Here is a 21,118-nt window from a genome sequence, read left to right on the forward strand (position 1 = left end):
AGCATGCAATACTTGAGCAGGCATCAGATTTCCAGGTAACCACTATGCACTTCCTAGCCAATGCCAGGATTTGAAATCTGGACAGGTTCATTGTAAGTCTTATGTCCATTATGTTTCCCAACAGGAACAAGCCTGGGTCCTGTGGGAATTCTTTACCTTTGATTTTTTCAAAGACTTGGCCCAGTTCCACCCAGAAGGGTCTCACCTTCGTACATGTCCAGGTTGCATGCACAAAGGTTCCTGTTGCATCTCAAGCATTGGTCTGAGTCAATTATCAACTTTTATTTAATCTTTAATTCCTTTGTAAAGAACTCTGACCTTACTTGATGAAAGATGTATCAGAGCAAATTGTTATGGTCATTTCCCAATATTTTCCACTTTTCTCTCTGTCTCTGTGTTTTAAAAAAAATGGTGACATCTTTATTGATGATAATTTATTCAGAAATTACTACCTCACAATGATATTATTTTAAACCAAACATTTTCTATTATAAACTGAAGAAATTAGGTATATTACAGTAAATAACATGGGTACAGGCTGGGATGGTTTTCTCCTCGAACCTTCTATTCACGGTTTGATGAGAAAAATGATTTGACACCAAAGCAAGCCTTATCTTCCACTTAAGAAGAGGCTCCCTGCATAACTGCACTGAGGTGAGGAGAATCCCATCATAGATGAAGTAAAAACTCAAAATGCTGGAAAAGCTCAGCAGGTCAAACAGTGCCCTTTATGTTGCAAAGGTAAAGATACATCATCAATGTTTCGGGCTTGAGGCCTTCATCAAAGTGTGAGGAAATACCGGCAGGCATCAGGACAAAAGTGTGGGGGGTGGGGGGGAGGGGGGGAAACGTCAGTGATCTATCTTTACCTTTGCTACATAAAGGACACTGTTTGACCTGCTGAGCTTCTCCAGCATTTTGTATTTTTACTTAACCACAATGTCTACAAATTTTTGTGATTTACGTCCATCATAGGTGAACCCATGCAAAGCAGCAGGACCACATAATGTACCTGGCTGGGTGCTGAAGGGCTGCATGGCCCAGCTGACTGAGGTCCTAATGGAAATCTCCACCATCTCACTGCAGCATTCCACTGTCCCCACAGGATTCAAGGCAGCCATCATCATCCTGGTGCCCAAGGGAGCGACCTTTATGATCAAGCAACCAGTAATGGAACAGTTCAAAGCGCACACTCCAGTCACATTGGACCTATTCCATTTTGCCTACCATCCAAACTGGGCCACAGATGATACTATAGCCTTAACCGTCCACTCTGTCCTGAGCAACTTAGAAACCAATGTCTCATACATCATACCTAAAAACACCTAATGTTCTGTTTGTACCCTCTCTAACCAGATAGCATTAACATTGATGGTATGGTTAACATTGCAGTTAGTGTAATGCTATTACAGCAACAATGATCCTGATTCAAATCCAATGTTATCTGTAAGGAGTTTGTATGTTCTCTCTGTGTCTCTGTGGGTTTCCTCCTGGTCCTCTGGTTTCCTCCCACCCTTAAAAATGTACTGGGGGATGTAAGTTAATTGGGTGTAATTGGGTGGCATGGGCTGTATGTCTGAATTCTGAATTTTCCAGTTTCCATGAGGCCTCGCTCTATCTCTCTCTATTTCCCTGTCCCTCTGTCCTAACCTCTACCTCTCCAAACTCTTCCCTCTCCATTCAGAGCATGCCCCCCCCCCCATCTAACACTTCCCAGCTTTTTTCTCTTCTGCTCTCCCACACATATCCACCTCTCACCTGTTGGCCTGTGCACCTCCCCCTGCCTCTTCTTCCCTCCTCTTCTCTCCTCCCCTCCGCCTTTTTATTCAGACACTTGCTTGCTTTTTGTTCACACTTGGCAAAGGGCTCAGGTCCAAAATTTTGGTTACATCCTACATTTTGGCTGCATGACTTGCTGAGTTTCTCCAGCACTTCTGTGCATTGCACTACAGTCACAGCATCTGCAGACTTTCCTGTTTAATCACTCGAGGCTATAGTTCTTTTTTCCAGTAACGGACATGATGCAATCAGATAGCCTGCTTCTTTAGCGATAAAGCAAAGTCTTTTAGTGACTTCTTTTAAGTCTGGCAATTTATTGATAAGCTAATTATATTGCAGACCATACTTCTAAAAATGTGTGCTTAGAATGATAGGAATTATTTGGTTATCGGAGTTTTTCCAGCCATTTATGTTTTGCTTGTATCTCATTGGTTCCTATTATCATGTGGTGGGTTTATAAAAGCATGTTAGCTCTAGGTATGGTTTGGGCCTGTCATTTGAAGGATCATGTAAGAAATTGTTGACCAAAAAGTGTCATTTTTTTAAGACTTAAAAATGACATCCATTTTCTGGACTTAAAAACTCCAATTTATGGTTGTAAGGTTACAAATACAGGTTTCTCTGAGATCAATATCATTGAGCACACTTCCAATGTAATCAATTAACTGCCCAACACTATTAAATGTTACTTGCCATATATCAATCCATATTTGGAAATGATCTAATTCTTGTTGCATGTAAACTTAAGCTACTTTATTTGGTGAGGAGATGAAATTTAACATTAATCATCAGTCAATATCCTCACTTCAAACCTGATGGAATGTCATTGATGAAGCAGAAGAAGATCACTGAGTTGAGGACACTAACATGGGAAACTCATGTCATGATGTCCTTGGACTGAGATTTTAACTCCAATGATTCCTACTAGTGGACTATTTTCCTTTGATGTCATTGACCATGTCCACTTGATGCCATGCTCAGTCAAATTCAACCTTGATGTCAAGAAAATTCGCACTCACATCATGTCTACAATTCAGCTTATGGTTTAACATAATGTTGAGGTCTGGAACCAAGTGTTCCTGGCAAAATATAAACTGGACATAGGTTAGGTGATTACTTCGATACTATTCTACTATTGATGATAAAGCTTTCAAACAATTGCTAATACTTTATGCAGGCCACCATACAGAGGTTCTGACACAAATAGAGACATTCAAAATGTTTACTTTACAACTCATTGGTGAGATCATTCCAGTCACAGCTACAGAAATTGCTAAAACAAAAGAATGAGGCAACACATCTCCAAGAATACTCTCTAAGTGTGCACAGATTGAGAAAACAGTCCACTTTTTGCACAACAAAAGTTATCAATTGTCTGTGGATCAAGGACGTCATTGAATAATCAGCCTCAATGTCCTGAGAGGACAGATCCTCAGCAAATTGTACTGAACAGATTGAAAATTCTATCATATTGCCATAGTTTTCATGTTGGCCAAATACAACGGACAACAACTTTAAAAAAAATAATTGCTTCCTGTTAAAAAAAATAAATTGTGGATTATGATAGACAACTTCATGCTAAACATAAAGATAAGCAGATTTGCTGTATGACAGCTATTGAAGAAACATTAAATTAGCTTTTATTGAATTTAGCATTTTAGTTGCATAAAGATGCTGATGCATTGCATTAGTTAAATTGACCTAAAAATGTTTTTCTGCTGATTTTCACTGGTACTCAGCATCTGATGCCTCTCACTTTATGTCCAATAATAGTTAGCCAACGCTGATGGATTCCAGTTGCCCGGTTACCACTTTTTCATGGTTGCAAGGCCTTGTGAATCTTTTTACCATGTCCGTCACTGTCTGCACCAAGCTCAGGAGGGAAGAATGGGAAAAAAATGAATTTTCATTGAAATGTTGCACTTCATGTCTTTTTTTTAATGCTTGAAGCATTTTAAACATTTGACAGGAAATCACAAAAATAGGTTATATCTAAAAAAACTACATAATAGGAACATTTTCAGGTGTAATTCATGATCAGCAACCCAAAATCCATAAAATACACCCAAATGTATTTAGGAAGCAAAATTTTAATTGTCCAGTGAAATTAATAGGGATTCAGAAGATTCCAATATACACAGTCAGTCAAAAGTGGAGAACTAAACCAGCATGCCAGATTCAGAAACATGGAGGTGATCAATACAACCATCTAAAGAATTCACATTGCTTTTATAAAAAGGGCAATTCTCAATGCATCCCCATAATGGATTGATGTTCGAAGTGCAGGATCATGCACATCAGCAAAACATCCAATCAAAGAGCTGACATTCATTTTAGGCATAACTGAGGTGTTAACGCTAGACGATGGGTCACCATTCAGCTTTTATGGTTTTGAACATTGTAGAAGGAGGAATTGTGTCAAACAGGCACCAATCCTCCCCAGCCACTCACCATCTCAACTGCAGCCAGAAGTCTGTATATATTTCCGAAGCAACTTTTCTAAGTTTTCCAAGAGTTTTGAAGTCCATCCACGAATCTTTATTTTAATTTTGCACAACAGCCCATTTCACTGCAGGATTTCTTCCAGCAGGCTTGTTCTTGATCGCAGAAACTGAATCTTCTCGATTGAAAGAATAAAGTCAGGAGTTGAAAATAAAAGCAAAATCCTGATTTGTGTCCGAACAACTAACACAGAGAGGAAAAGTGAAATGTTTTTTTTCTTATTGGTTATTTTTTAGGACCCATCTGTCAATGGAAAGGCTAGCATTTATTGCCCAACTGATGGTGAGAATAGATTCAACAGATTCAAAAAGTAGTAAGTTCTAGACAAAGTTAGTGGAAAACTGTGATCTTTATTTACATGCAAGGGAATTCACAACAGGGAAACATAGACACATACACAACAGGAACATGCAAATCATACTCATTGAACCCTAGTCAATTAAAAATATTCGCCACTCCCGATAGCAATGCTAGGGTATACAAGAATGTACACTACCGCTCTCTAATATGCAAGCCTGATGCACTAATCAGAAGAGAAACACTAATCTAATTACAACTATAATAGGTAAAATGCAGTGGTCTCTCCTGGGTGTATGCCACAATAGCCTCACCCTTTACCACATACAATAGGGTTGCCCATGGCTCACAACCTGGATCCAACCCTTCACAGTTGGTCTTCCAGTGTGGCCCGCAACCTGCAACTTTAAACGGAGCTCAGGAATTGTCTTGAGGAAACAAGAGAGTGAATTGCTCCTCGTGGAAGGCTTTATACCCCAGCTGGCTGGAGGACCTGGCCTAGGTGTTCCTGCATGACCTGCGAGGACCTATTGTGTGGCAGCTTCACTGGTGGGTGGAACTATTCCTTGATTTACAGGTAAAATGACTTCTGATTAGTTTCCTGCCAGAGAGGTCAGGTGATCTTCTGTACAACACCACCCCAATTGTCCTTGAGAAGATGTTAGTAAGTTGTCTTTTAATGACACAAGAAAATTAATATTTTAAGTTCAGACAAAAAACTGAAACACATTTGAATTTCTACTCACTGACCAATAGCATCCTCTTGAGTTATAAGCCTCAATTATTTAATGATTGTAAAATTGTCATTCAGGATGATCCGAGGGTTCGTGCAAGTCAGACTACATCTGTGGAGTTGAAGTTTCAGGGCAATGGCATTTCATCAGAACTTGGCAAAGTTTGAGATGCAGTGAACTTGAGGGAGATGGAGTGAGATAAGGAACAGAGTGCAAGGCAAGGGTGTTCTTTGGTAACAAGCCATGGTAGAGGAAGAGATGTTAACAAGACAATAGGAACAAATTGTCAATCTATGTGAGGAAACAGAATCATTAATTGAAATTACCAATGCAAAACATTTTAAAAGTTGGAAATCTGAAATACAAATGCTGGACCTGCTGAATATATATGAAATTATGGGCTAGATCACTGATATATGTTCAACAGTGAACATACCACCATAAATCTGGGTACTCCATAATGTACGAGCTCCTCAATGTAATGCCAGCCATTAATGTTAAATCCAATGCAGTAGCATTCATTCGAATGCAGTCATTAACTTTTATTAAAAAGATAAATTAAGTCAAATTGCTTGTTTTTTAAAAATTATATTTTAATTAGTGCTAAAGTTTTAATTTACATTATGATAAACATTTGGAAATACCTGTAGTCTAAAGGGCATCTGTCACCATAAGGCCATCAGAGTATTTAGTGAGTGGGGCTCAGATATGTTGCCAGAGGGCTTTTCATCACTTAGGGCCCTCTCTGCCTATCAGAATTGAAGTGACAGCAAGGCTTTGAGGTCCTTGGGCACATAGTTGGCATGGTTGCAGGACTGACATGGGCAAGGTGCATGCGGTGGCACCTCAGATTCTACACCATTTTTAGTTCATAGCTGTTATAAATCTAGTCATACAATGATGTACCATTTCTTGAACTTTCAATGAGCTCCAAGTAACAGTGGAGGAGGACAAGGATAGTTTGGTGGGTGTGATGTTATGAACTAATAAAACCTTATTAGCACTTACAAAGGAACAGCAATGGAAAATTCACCAGATAATGGTAAATTCAAAATAATAGTTTTTATTAAACTATTAATAATATAACATTTCTTACTTATCTCTAAACTTAACTATAGTACAACTCCGATTATCCCAAATGGTTGGGACCAGGCCTATTTCAGATAAACCTTTTTATTGAGAACTAGTCTTTTTTTAAAAAAATCACCCAGTAACAACAGCAAATCAGTGTTTAAACAACAATGAAACAACATTAAAATAATGTTTAAATTCTCACCAAAAAAATGCTGGCCACAATGCCGATCACTGATACCTCCTCCAACATCTCCGGTCAGTTCAACTCCAAAAAATTTTCAGATAAGTGAGGATTTCTGATTTGTTTCAGATATTCTCATTTATCCAATTAAAAAAAAAATTCAGATAAATTAAGATTTTGGAGAATCTGATTTCAATTTAAACTTGAGTCTGAATAGTCAATTTTAAAACTTATTGTTGAACTTCAGTATATTTTTAAATTGTGGTTCAGCAGTAATTATAAAGCATTTTAAAATATTATATCTTCATATCTCTTTAAACTCAAGTCTCTTGATGAGCTGTATTTCAGAGAGATATTTTTAATGAATGTTTTCAAAAGTTCCCCCTTTTTTGTGAGGTGGAACAATGATTTTCATGATGAATATTATTTCTTAAACAGGAGTGACCATCTTCTGGGTACACGAGGCTGTCTCTCTTTTCTTATAAGAGCAGTTAGAGTGGTCTTACTTATTTAAAGGCCACTTATGTTGTATATCTCCTATAATAAGTCCTGTCTTTCCAGGATTTCAAGTGTTTCTTTAATCTCTTCAGTCTTCAGTCTTCTGATCCAAAATCTTTCTCTGCCTTCAGTATACAGTTCTCCAACATCATGTGACATGACATCACCACAGTTTTAGTTTAATTTCTGCAAAACATCCTGCCTTTCTTCAAAACCATCTCATATCCATAACAATCTCTGACTTCATCTCTTCTCATCTCTGTTCAAGTGCCTTAAATGATTTGGTTCTGGAAAGTCTGGCACATATCATCAGAATGTTGCATATACTAAAAAAAAAGCTTTTTAAGAAACCACACATAATCCTTGAGTTTCAATTAAGACCACTTCTGTTTCATTATTGGCTTTGTCTTCCTTGATGGTCTTTCTCTTAGTGCAATAGTGTTTCTAACATGCTGTGACCTGTGTTTGATCCTGTATCCAGCCCACAACTAACTTACTAAGGATGCTTATACAATATTTTAACTCTATAACTTATTTACCAAGAAATATACAATTTATAATTAAAGAATTCAACTTTAAAGATAAACACAAATCCATTACAGTTGGATTAAGAATTAAGTTGGATGAGTAACAGGAAACTCATGGCTCCTTTATTCCTAATCTGCTTCTTGAAGAGATTTACTTCCATTTAGCCAGTGTATCCATCTCTCTGTCGTGTCTGTTCTAACATTATGATCAGTGCTTCCAATTTCTTCCTTTTCATTCTATTTTGGGTTCCTCTATCCGCTGGAACAGTGGACAAGACCTTCACAATGTTGATCTCGTTCCCTATAATTTTGTTTTCACTACACCCCACCCCCCCCACTCTTAGAATCAAGTTAAATTTGCCTTGTTCTTCTCTCGACATACCGTACTTCACAATGAATGTATTGCTCCTCCAATTTGATGCTATCACCAACTTTTTTCTCTCTCTTCTATTCTCCTTTCATCATTTGAATCAATCTTTTCTCTTGGAATGCACTGTTTTACCCCTTATCTCCAGCAATACCCACTCCCTTTCCCATAGCCACGTGCAAGTGCAGGTAATAAAAACACGACTCTTCTACTTCCTCCCCTTCTGTCTCCAAGAATGCAAACAATCTTTCTGGGGGAAAAAGTGATTTACTTCATCATTATCCAATTTGACACATGGTGTGACCCTCCTTGCATGGGGAGACAAACACAGAAATAATGACCACTTTGCAGAACACTTCTGTCAATACTGGAGTCTTAATCCCAATCTCCCAGTTGCCTGCTAGTTTCACTCTTCATCACACTCTTAGTCTGGCCTCCCATGCCTCAGACTCCCACAACACACTGGTGAGGCTCAAATAAAACTCAAGGAATAACATATTGTTTTTCAACCAGGCATATTTGCTGTCTTCCAGATTCAATATTGAATTCAACAATATGAACAAATCATCTTTTCCATTTCTTTTCTTTTGGCAATTTCAGGCAACAATTCTGCTCGCTCTTACTTCCACCTCCTTCAAAATCATCTTACATATCTTTACTTGTCCTTATTAGCCATTAATACCAGAATTGTTAATTAATCTTTCCTCCCTGGCACCACATCACAGATAAGCCCTGTTAGTCTCACCTCCTTTCCCTTGAATCTTAAAATCTGGCATTATCTAACTTCTCCTTTGATGTTTCTTGACTGCAGTGAATGTCTAATAGAAACACAAAACTGAGCTTGTCTCTGTGTTGTGAGATTCCAGAACTTAGTTCAATATACATAAATAATGTAGAGCAAATGGAGCCAACCATTTCATCATTTTAATACAACTGTCTTCCAGCTTTATTTGCACATGATCTCCATTCAGATCGAAAATGTTAAATGATTTTTTAATTAAAAAAATAGACGTTCAGCAGGGTAACAGGTCATTTCTTCTCATGAGCCTCGTGCTGCCCAATTACACCCAATTAACCTACAACCCCCGGTATGTTTTGATCAGTGGGAGGAAACCGGAGCCCCTGGAGGAAACCTATGCAGACACAAGGAGAACATACTAACTCATTACAGAACAATGCAGGATTTGAACCCCAGTCCTGATTCCTGGTGCTGTAATTGCAGTGTGCTAACTGCTAACCGTGCCACCCATTACAATGTTAATTTTACAGGATGAACTGTAAGGACAACCTTTCTGGGTGAAAAAGTGATTTACTTCATCATTATCCAATTTGACACATGATGTGACCCTCCTTGCATGGGGAGACAAACACAGCAAGCAGTACTAAAAAAAAATATTGCCTGTGCCTGATTCCACTTGCATTACACTTTTAAACTGCTGATGAGAGTAGTAAAATAGAAATCTCTCTCAGATTTAAATATCATAATGTTAATCTACAGTGATTCAATGGAAGCCACTGTATCACGAGTGGAAAACATAATAGTCTGAGTTTCTCCAGCAGGTGACAGTATTTGCTCAGATGAACAGCAACATCAGATGAATGGAGCAGTTCAATACTTTGTTCAACATTTCACTGTTGTTCAGAATTTATTGTCATGAACAAGTTTCGCTGTTTTGCGACAGCATCACAGTGTAAATATTCATATTATAACCATCTTACAACATTACAATAAAAAAGTAAAAATAATAGGGCATGAAAAATAAGGCAGTGTCTTTGGTTCATTGATTATTCAGGAATCTGATGGCAGCGGGGAAGAAGCTGTCCTTGTGTCTTTGAGGGCTCATCTTTAGGCTCCTGTACCTTTTTCCCAATGGTAGCAGAGTGAAGAGGGCATGGCCTGCGTGGTGGGGGTCTTTAAGGATAGAAGTTGCTTTTTTAAGACACTACCTCATGTAGATATCCTCGATGGAGTGAAGTCAGGTGTCTGTGATGTCACAGGCCAAGTTAACAACCCTCCAGAGTTTATTATTGTCCTGCAAGTTGGCACCTCCATACCAGGCAAAATGCTCTCCATGGTACACAGGTAGAAGTTTAAGAGAGTCTTCGGTGACATAACAAATCTCCTCAGTCACCTCATAATGTATAGCCATTGGTGAGCCTTGCATCAATGTGAAGGCTCCAGGACAGATTCTCAGAGATGTTGACACTCAGGAATTTGAAGTTCTCGACCCACTCCACTACTGAGCCCTCAATGAGGACTGGATCATGTTCCCTGACTTCCTCCTCAAGTCCACAATCATTTCCTTGGTTTTGCTGATGTTGAGCAAACAGTTTATGTTTGTTCTTGATCACTGCATCCAAGTTGCAGCTATTTTCACTGAACAGCTCTTTTGCCTGAAATTTTACAGTTCCTGCAGTTCTACAGAGTGCTATGGCATTTTCCAGGTCTAGATTTTGCTGCCTTAGCAGTCTTCCCCTTAGACTTGTGTATGATATTCCAGATAATCTGTCTTTCATCAACGAGTCAGTCAGTCCACCAAATTCGCACGTTTTGCTTCTGTTTCTTAATTCAGTCACAAACTGATCAATACTTTCTTCTGTTTTCTGTAGATGTGAAAAATCTGTGCCTATCAAACATCACGTTACGTTTAGGTATGCAGTATGCCTCAAACTGTTCCATTATTTTTTTCTAGTTTCATTTTGTCTCCTTCAGCAGCAAATGTGAAGTTATTATACGCATCTAGGGCTTCATCACCCTCGACATGTACGAAAACTACCGCTTTCACTTTATCACTTTCCTTGTCTGCTCCGACTGCCACTAAATACAATCCAAAATGTTGTTTGAATCTGTTCCAATTTTCAGCCACATTACCTGTCAGCTGAAGTTTTGCTGGTGGATGTAATCCTTCCATGTTTCTCTTTGTTAATGAAATGATATGGTTGTATGTACAGGCTGGCCCGCCCTCCTGATGACCTCCTCTCCTAGACTCCTCCCTGGACTCCTCCCATGTGACCCAGGCCATAAAGGTTGAGTCCCTCTTCATCTCCTCATTTCTCTAGCCTTAACCTGGGCCAGCAATCTCTAGTGTAATAAAGCCTATCGTTCCCCTCAGTCTTTGTCTGTGTATTATTCGGGGAACTGGTAGCACCCAACAGTTAGCTTCTCTTTAGTGATCAGTTGCTGACCTTAGATTTTACCTTTTAAATTATTTCCTTTTAATTTCCTTCATCTCACTTCTAACACCATGTTTCATCTTGTATTCATATGTGTGAGTTCTTAGACATCACATGAATGAAGGAAAAGTTTCTTTACTTCAACGTTATTGTAAACAGCACATGAGGCAGGCCATGAGGCTGCAAGTCTCCATTACAGATCTGCATACTCTGTGTCAGCCCCCTGCTGGCAGCCAAGTCTAATCAAACAGTAAGCCATTGCTAGTTGCCATGCAAACCTGATCACTATCACTACAGGGACCCTTCATCAAGACTGGTGAAAGAAAGGGATATTCAGAGATTTGAAAAATGTGGGTGGGGAGGCAAAGACTGGTGATTGGCTAGAGGGAGACAATGGGGGGGGAGGTCTGTGATAGACTGAAGGGAGAGAAGGAAAATAGGAAGGAATGCTTGGAATGCCTTGGAGTAATTGAGGGGTAGGGGAGGTTAGGAGGTAAATGGAAAACAGATAAGGAGAAATTGTGAGGGGAAAAGGAGAGAGAGAGGATAGGGTTAGATAGGGGGAAAAAATCAAAGGGGTGGGGGCTTAATGGAATTTGCAGAAATCAATGTTCAAGTCATCAAGTTGGAGGCTATGAAAATGGAATATAAGATGTTGTTCCTCCAACCTGAGTGTACCCTCATCTCAACAGAAGAGGAGGTCATGGATGGATTTATCACCTGGGAATTGGGATGTAGAATTGAAATATGTGGCTATTGGGAGATCCCGCTTCCTCAGGCAGACATAGCATAGGTGCTCAATGAAATGGTCTACCAGTCTGTGTCGGATCTTGCCACACTTAGAGTACTGGACACAGTATACCAACCCAGCAGACTCAGAGGTGAAATGTTGTCTCACCTGGAAGGACTGTCTGGGGCCATGAATGGTGGTGAGGGAGGAAGAGTAAGGACAGGTGTAGCACTTGCTCCACTTACAAAGATAAGTGCCAGGAAGGAGATGGTGGGAAGCGATTGGGGAGGATGAATGGACAAGGGAGTTGCATAGGGATCGGTCTCGGCAGAAAGTGGTGGAGGAAAATATATTTTTGGTGATGGGATCTCACTGGAGATGGAGGATGTTGGACATGGTGGCTGGTGGGGTGGTAGGTGGTGGTGGGAGGATGGGGTGAGAGCATGGGGTGAGAGCAGATGTGTATGAAATATTGAAGATGCTTGTGAGGGTAGAGTTGATGGTGAGGAAGGGAAGCCCTCTTCTTTGAAAAAGGAAGACATCTCCTTCGTCCTGGAAGGAAAAACATCATTCTGAGAGCAGATGTGGCAGAGACAGAGGAATTGAGAGAAAGGGATAGCATTCCTTCCTATTATACTTCTCTCCCTTCAGCCTATAACAGCTCCCCTTCATTCTCACCCTCTAGCCAATCACTAGTCTTCCCCTCTCCCACCCTATTTTCAAATCTCTGAACATTCCTTCCTTTCACCAGTCTTGAAGTTTCCTGACCCAAAACGTTGACTCACTGCTTCTACCAGATGCTGCCTGGCCTGACGCGTTATTCCAGCATTTGTATATTTTTATTTGATGAATGTGATGTGTTGTTCCTCAAGTTTATATTTCACCACACTCTGATCATTGCTAAAATTGCATGTCTGTCCTTGGCCTAATCCAAAGTCAGGATGAGGGTTATGTTCCTCCTGGACAGATTTAAACCTCACAGCACGAATATGGATTTGTCTCATTTTAGGTAACCCCCTATGCCCAACTGATCCTCCTGTTTCCATCTCGTCTTTACCTACATCCTGAGCAAATGCTTCATCGCCTGGTTTGGAAGCTGTACAACCTCAGACTGCAAAACACTGCAGAGGATAGTGAAGTCAGCAGAAAAGAACACTGGGGGCTCTCTTCGTACCATGAAGGACATCTACAACACTTAATGCAGACAAAAGGCAATAAACATTGTAAAGGTGTAGAGCTCGTCGAAAGAACCAAAGACTTGTTGATCCAAATCAAGGCTTTTATTAGCAAAAGACAGGAGCTCTTCACAGGTGGCCGACAGTCTGGAATGATCCGACCTGGCTAGGGACACAACTCTTTAAGGCCCAAACAATAGGCGTGGCTTAGCTCTCAGCCAATCGCTGTAAGCACAGTCTAGATACAGTAACTATATACACTATGTACATTGGTGATAGATCTGTACTATCACATTCACCCCTTCTTGGAGAACTGACCCTGGAAAAAAAAACAAAAAAAAATGAGGGAGAGAATGAAAGGAAGGGGTAAGTCAAGGACTGTAGCGGTCAGGGGGTCTGACCATCCAGCGTGACCGCCGTGGTGCCGGGATTGGGGTCGCTGGGATGGTGTCGCCAGCGGGCTCGTCGGGTGCGACTGCTCCGTCGCTCAATTCTCCAGTCGTGTTGTCGGCAGGGTGGCCTGGGTCGTTGGGGTGCTGTTGGTCCTTCTGTTGCGGCACGGGGCCTGGGGAATAAAGAGTTGGGGAAGGTTGGGTTGGGGGGTTTGCTGGGTCTACCACGTGCTGAGCTAGGTCCCGCACCGAAACAGTGTCCTCCCGCCCGTCTGGGAACTCAACGTAGGCGTAATGTGGGTTCGCGTGGAGTAGAGTCACTCGGTCGACCAAGGGGTCATTCTTTGAGTGCCGGACGTGGCGTCACAAAAGGACGGGGCCAGGGATGGTGAGCCATGCCGGTAGAGTGGTTCCTGATTCGGATTTCCTCGGGAAAAGGAACATCCTTTCGTGGGGTGTGGCATTTGTTGCAGTACATAGGAGGGAGCGGATGGAGTGTAAGGTACTAGTGAGAACCTCCTGCCAGTGAGAGGTGGGGAGACCTTTAGACTGGAGAGCCAGTGTAACTGCTCTCCAAATGGTGGCATTCTCCCTCTCAACCTGGCCGTTACCGCGTGGGTAATAGCTTGTGGTCCTGCTTGAAGCGATACCACACTCCAGAAGGTACTGTTGCAGCTCCGCGCTCATGAATGAGGACCCCCTGTCACTGTGGATGGAATTGGGGTACCCGAAAATGGTGAAGATACTGTGAAGGGCCTGTATCACTGAGGTGGCAGTGGTGTCTGGGCAGGGCACAGCGAACGGGAAACAGGAGTACTCGTCGATGGCCGTAAGGATGTAGGTATTACGGTTGGTCGACGGTAGGGGCCCATTAAAGTCTACGCTAAGACGCTCGAAGAGGCGGGTGGCTTTGATAACGTGGGAGTTATCCGGATGGAAGAAGTGGGGCTTGCATTCAGGGCACACTGAACAGGCTCGGGTCATGGAGCAGATCTCCTCGACTGTGTAGGGTAGGTTGCGCGCCTTGACAAAGTGGGCAAACCTAGTGACCCCTGGATGACAGAGCGCCTCATGGAGTTTCTGTAGACTGTTCATCTGTATGCTGGCGCACGTCCCCCTGGAGAGCGCGTCAGGTGGGTCGTTGAGCTTACGAGGCCGGTACAGGATGTCATAGTTAATGGTGGAGAGTTCGATTCTCCATCTGGCGATTCTGTCGTTTTTTATCTTACCACACTGGGTGTTGCTGAACATGAAGGAGACCGCGCGTTGATCAGTCAACAGTATAAAGCGCCTCCCAGCGAGGTAATGTCTCCAACGACGCACCGCTTCAACTATGGCCTGGGCCTCCTTCTCGATTGAGGAGTGTCTACTCTCCGGACCCTGGAGGGTTCTGGAGAAGAAGGCTACAGGCCGACCGGCCTGGTTCAAGGTGGCTGCCAGGGTGAAGTCGGATGCATCGCTCTCGACTTGAAACGGGACAGACTCATCGATCGCGTGCAGCGTCGCAGCAGCGATGTCGGATTTGATTTCGATCGAAAGCCGCTGTGGCTTCGGTCGAGAGGGGAAAGGAGGTGGCCTTGATAAGAGGACGCGCCTTGCCGGCGTAGTGTGGAACCCATTGGGCGTAATACGAGAAAAGGCCCAGGCAGCCTTTGAGAGCTTTCTGGGTTTGGTGGGGGGGGGGGGTAAGTCCATTAGGGAACGCATGCGGTCAGGATCTGGCATGACTATCCTGTTCTCCACCTCGCAACCTAGAATAGTGAGTCATGTGGTCCGGAAGACACACTTGTCCAAGTTGTAAGTCAGGTTCAGCCGACGGGCAGTTTGAAGAAATTTGTCTAGGTTGGCGTCGTGGTCCTGCGTGTCATGGCCGCAGATGGTGATATTGTCCAGATACGGGAAGGTAGCGGTTAGCCCGTTCTGGTCCACCATCCTGTCCATTTCCCGCTGGAAGACCGCGACACCATTCGTGACCCCGAATGGTACCCTGAGAAATTGATATAGCCGCCCATTCACTTTAAAGGCCATGAATGGTCGGTCCTCGCAGCGGATCGGGAGCTGGTGGTAGGCCGAACGTAGGTCAATGGTGGAGAAAATGCGGTATTGGGCGATCTGGTTCACCACATCCGCGATGCGTGGCAGGGGGTACGCATCCAGGAGCGTGAAGCGGTTAATGGTCTGGCTATAGTCGACCACCATCTGTAGTTTTTCCCCGTTCTTGACAACCACCACCTGGGCTCTCCAGGGGCTTGAACTGGGTTCGATGATGCCCTCATCCAGCAATCTACACACCTCACTCCTAATGAATTGCCTGTTTTCGTAACTATATTGCCGACTTTTGGTGGCCACAGGCTTCCAGCCAGGGGTGAGGTTTGCGAAGAGTGCTGGCGGGGCAATCCGGAGTGTGGAAAGGCCGCAGGATTGGCCCCGGGGCATGGGGGCGGGTTGCTCGGGTGCTTTGGGGGTGGGGCGATGGCAGACCGAGAGGGGGGGCGTGGGGTCCCCCAAAGTTCGGAACTGACACTGGAAGTCTAATCCCAGCAACACTGGGGCGCACAATTGGGGAAGGATGAATAATTTGAAGTGGGTGACCGTTACGCCCTGTACTTCCAGCGTGGCGATGCAATACCCCTTTATCCCAGTCGAGTGCGACCTCGTCGCTAATGAGATCCTCTGGGTAGTGGGGATAATGTCAAGTCCCCAACAGAGGGCCAGAGTCAAATAAGCAATTGGTGTAGTGTCCATGCACTTTAATCAGTTCCATTGCTCTGGTGAGGGGATGAGAGCATTGCTGGTTTAGTGTTATTGAAGCAGTTGACAGGGGAGTTTTGCGCGATGACATAACGCAACGGGATGATGTCACGCAACGGGATGACGTAGTCAACGCTCGAGGAGCAGGTTGGAGGACCTCCCGGAAGTGCTTTGTGGCAGCGTCGGTGGGTGAATGGTAAGTAGTGGGGTTTGTAGTTGCTTGCGATTGGCGGTGGGTAGGTCGTTGGTCGCGGCGGTCGGGCCCTGGTGGTTGTCGGCGATGGACGCTGGGGTGAGTATCTGGTTGGCCGCGGGGGTGGCTGTGGCGGCGGTAGAAGCAGCGGTAGCGTCGGCCCCGGGGGTGTCTGTGGCGGCGGCAGCAGCGGCGGTAGCGTCGGCCCCGGGGGTGTCTGTGGCGGCGGCAGCAGCGGCGGTAGCATCGAGTGTTTCACACGGGGGCGAGAGGCGGGCCAACACCATGGTTGCGAGGGTGGGCTGCCCCTTCCGGGTTCGGCGTCTCCGTGACGTCAGGCGTTGCCGTGCAGGGGAGCCCTCGCTCTCATTGAACGAGAGCTCTGGGGAAGAAGAGTTTGAATGGGATAGTGGCGGTTGGGCTTCACACGAGGCACTGTGTTTGCCGGCGGCCATTTTAGACCTACAGACTGCAGCAAAGTGGCCCTTTTTAAGGCACTTCTGGCACCTGGCTTTTCTTGCTGGGCACTGGGACCTGCTGTGCTTGTCTTCTTTGGCTTGGCTTCGCGGACGAAGATTTATGGAGGGGGTAAAAAGTCCACGTCAGCTGCAGGCTCGTTTGTGGCTGACCAGTCCGATGCGGGACAGGCAGACACGATTGCAGCGGTTGCAAGGGAAAATTGGTTGGTTGGGGTTGGGTGTTGGGTTTTTCCTCCTTTGCCTTTTGTCAGTGAGGTGGGCTCTGCGGTCTTCTTCAAAGGAGGCTGCTTCCCGCCAAACTGTGAGGCGCCAAGATGCACGGTTTGAGGCGTTATCAGCCCACTGGCGGTGGTCAATGTGGCAGGCACCAAGAGATTTCTTTAGGCAGTCCTTGTACCTTTTCTTTGGTGCACCTCTGTCACGGTGGCCAGTGGAGAGCTCGCCATATAATACGATCTTGGGAAGGCGATGGTCCTCCATTCTGGAGACGTGACCCATCCAGCGCAGCTGGATCTTCAGCAGCGTGGACTCGATGCTGTCGACCTCTGCCATCTCGAGTACCTCGACGTTAGGGGTGTGAGCGCTCCAATGGATGTTGAGGATGGAGCGGAGACAACGCTGGTGGAAGCGTTCTAGGAGCCGTAGGTGGTGCCGGTAGAGGACCCATGATTCGGAGCCGAACAGGAGTGTGGGTATGACAACGGCTCTGTATACGCTTATCTTTGTGAGGTTTTTCAGTTGGTTGTTTTTCCAGACTCTTTTGTGTAGTCTTCCAAAGGCGCTATTTGCTTTTCTTGCTGGGCACTGGGACCTGCTGTGCTTGTACCTTCCGCAGAAATAACATTTTGGGTTCGCAGGGGGCAGGGTAGCAGCAGCCGACAGGCCGTCAGTGGTAGGGTAGAAGGGCACTCTACTCACATCAGAACGTGGGGTCCAGTGGACTTTAAGGCTGCATCCTCCATTGTGATTGCAATCCGGGCCACGACCTCTAGTTTTTCTACCCCTTGCTCGAGCAAGTGCAGCCTCACTTCGTTCGATCGGAGCCCGGCCACATAGGCATCCCGGACGAGATCATTTGTGATCTTGGCAGCAGTTTTGTCCACACAGTTACAGTCCTTGCTCAATGCCTTTAATACTTGTAAATATGCCCTGCTGGACTCGCCGGGCTGTTGCTTCCTCAAGCACGAGCCGGGGATGAACTCTGTTCACCGGTTGATTATACAGTTCTTTCAGTACCTTTATGGCTGCGGTGTAAGTGGTCTCATCCTGGATGTTCTCATAGACTCTCAAGGACACCATAGACAGCAATGCTGTTAGACGCTGGTTAGCCTCCTCCACCTCAATGAATCTCAGGAAGTTTTCAAAGTTCAGCAGCCAGACTTAAAGGCTTTGAAGACTGTAGCTGACTGTGGGTTGATATCAAGTTTTTCTGGCCGAGTTAAACGCTCCATCCCTTTCAAAAAAATTCTTTTTGCTAATAAAATTGTAGAGCTCGTCGAAAGAACCAAAGACTTGTTGATCCAAACCAAGGCTTTTATTAGCAAAAGACAGGAGCTCTTCACAGGTGGCCGACCAGTCCGGAATGATCCAACCTGGCTAGGGACACAACCCTTTAAGGCCCAGACAATAGGCGTGGCTTAGCTCTCAGCCAATCGCTGTAAGCACAGTCTAGATACAGTAACTAAAAAAAAATACACTATGTACATTGGTGATAGATCTGTTCTATCACAAAAGGACACCACTCATTCTTCCTTCTGCATCTGGTAGCACTCGGGCCCTTACGTCCAGATTGGGCAATAGTTTTTTTCCCCCCAAACCATCAGGCTCCTGAATTCCCAGAACATATGTGGATAGTGTGTTTAATGTGTTTAGCTTCTATTCTATTTATGTAAATCTGTTCCGTGGTCCTGGAGAAATGCTATCTCGTCTTTACCGTGTGAGCATGGTAACCGTGTTAGAATGATAAATAAAGGTCACTTGGCTTGTACTTATATTTTTTTCTTTCTAACCTTTTCTTTTCTCATACCCTACCCAAAAGTTTTTTTTCCTCTCCATGCCTCTCCACTGTCACTCCACCTTTCATACCTTCTGACCTATATTCTAATGCCTCTTGGCACCACCCCATGCTCTCTCAGTCTTGATAAAAACTGATAATTTCTACCCATGGATTTTGGTGGATCTGCTGAGTTCCTCCAACAATTATTTAATCTTCACAGCATCCATCTATTCCCTTCTAATCATAGCACTCATTATATTCTTAAAGAACTCCAGTAAAATTGTCAAACAGGACCTGCTCTTCCTAAATTCATGCCTCATCTGCTTGATGGAATAATTTTTTTCCTGATGTCCTGCAAATTTTTCCTGAATGATAGCTTCAAGCATTTCAACATGTGCAGATGCTAAGCTAACTGCCTTTTGCCTATATCATTTTTCAAAAAAGGGTGTGATATTCACTGCCTTCCAATCTGCTCTGACCTGCCCAGACTCCAGAGAATTTTGGTAAGTTATTGTTCAGACCTCTTTTATAATTTTTGCCATTTCTTTTAGTACTCTGGGATGCATTCCATCAGGACCAGGGATCTTATCTACTTATTTTCTCAGCACAATTTCTCTAGTGATAGCAATTGTATCATAGTTTCATCTCCCATTGTATGCATTGAATCTGTCTTTGGCATGTTAGACCTGTTCTCCACCAATGAAGAACAACATAAAATAGTTGTTTAGCACTTTGCCATTTCCACATTACTCAGTGTTAATTTGCCCTCTTATCTTCTAAGCAATTGGCTTTCATTTGGACACCTTTTCATTTTTATATAATTATAAATACTTTTTATGATCTATTTTTAAATGTTGTGCAAATTTGCTTTCATAATCTGTCTTCCCTTTCTTCATTGTTTGCTCAGTGATTCCCCTGTTGCTTTATAAAATGACTCTTTGGTAACTTTGTGCACACAAGTTCTTTAGTTGTCCAAGGCTGCCTCTCCCCACCCTTATTGTTCTTGCTTTTAAATGACATATACTTCTGCAAAATACTGTGAAAAATCACTTTGAAAGACTTTCATTTTCTTCAGCTATCCCTCCATGTAACCTGTATTCCCAGCGCATGCAAGCCAAGACAGCCCTCATCACTTTGCATTCTCCCTTGTTTCGGTAAAGCACACTGGTTTTACATGGAAATATTTCATCCCCAACTTCCATTTCTATGATGCCTGCATCGCTAGAACATTGCTACCTTTTGAAACTTTATATGAATGTGCCATTACCATTTAATTTAACAATTTAGATGAGGATGTAGGAGGCATAAGTTTTCAGATGACGCCAAAATTTGTGGTATGCAGAAAATGTCTTAGATTACAACAGGATCTAGATCAAATGAGAAAGTAGACAAAGCAATAACAGTAAGAATTTCATTTAGACAAGTACAAAGTGATGCATTTTGGGAAATTAAGCCATAGCAGGATGACAGTGTCTGAGCACGTCGAAAGAACCAAAGACTTGTTGAACCAAACCAAGGCTTTTATTAACTAAAAGACTGGAGCATATCACAAGTAGGTCGACCAGTCCAGAATGACCTGGTCTGGCGAGGAGCAATCCTTTAAGACCTGCGAGTAGGTGTGGCTACACTCTCAGCCAATCACAGTCATCCTACACTACAATCTGTACATATACACATTGGTGATAGAATCTGTACTATCACAGACAGAGAATGGCAGGGCCCTGGATGTATAGTGGAATAGATGGACTGAGGTGGACAAGTGCATAGATTTCTGAAAGTGGCAACACACATGGACTTGGTAATTAAGGAGGTATTCAACAATTGGAGGGAGAAACTAGAGTGAGAAAACATTCTAGCCCTCATTAGTTTTGGCATTGAGTGAAGGAATCGGGACATCATGTTACAGCTGACCAGGGCATTGGTGAGACTGTTCTTGGAATATTGTATGCTCTTCTGGTTACCATATTATTGGAAGGATGTGACGAATCTGGAGTGGATGCAGTAACAGTTCACACGAATGTTAATGGCTTGAGTAATAAGGAGCGAGTGGAATGGGGTGACCTTGAACCCTGAGGGGTGACTTTATAGAGGTTTATCAAATCATTGGAGGGACTGATATGACAGACAGTCACAGTATTTACTAAGGGTAGGAAGTCTCAAACTAGAAGGTATAAGTTTAAGTTGAGAGGGATAAGATTTACAGGAAATCTGAAGGGCTTGTTTTTCACACATTGAGTGCCTGGTACATAGAATGAGCTGCCAAAGACAC

General features: G+C 43.5%; 1 long non-coding RNA gene across 1 annotated transcript; it reads left to right on the plus strand.

The window, feature by feature from the left end:
• Positions 1-509: 509 nt before the first annotated feature.
• Positions 510-1,324, plus strand: LOC138736942 (uncharacterized). The gene is made up of 2 exons (XR_011340674.1): positions 510-654; positions 976-1,324. It is a non-coding gene; the product is annotated as an uncharacterized lncRNA (long non-coding RNA).
• The last annotated feature ends 19,794 nt before the right edge of the window (positions 1,325-21,118 follow it).

This window comes from Narcine bancroftii, chromosome 6 (assembly GCF_036971445.1).
Source record: "Narcine bancroftii isolate sNarBan1 chromosome 6, sNarBan1.hap1, whole genome shotgun sequence".
Classification (NCBI taxonomy): Eukaryota; Metazoa; Chordata; class Chondrichthyes; order Torpediniformes; family Narcinidae; genus Narcine; species Narcine bancroftii.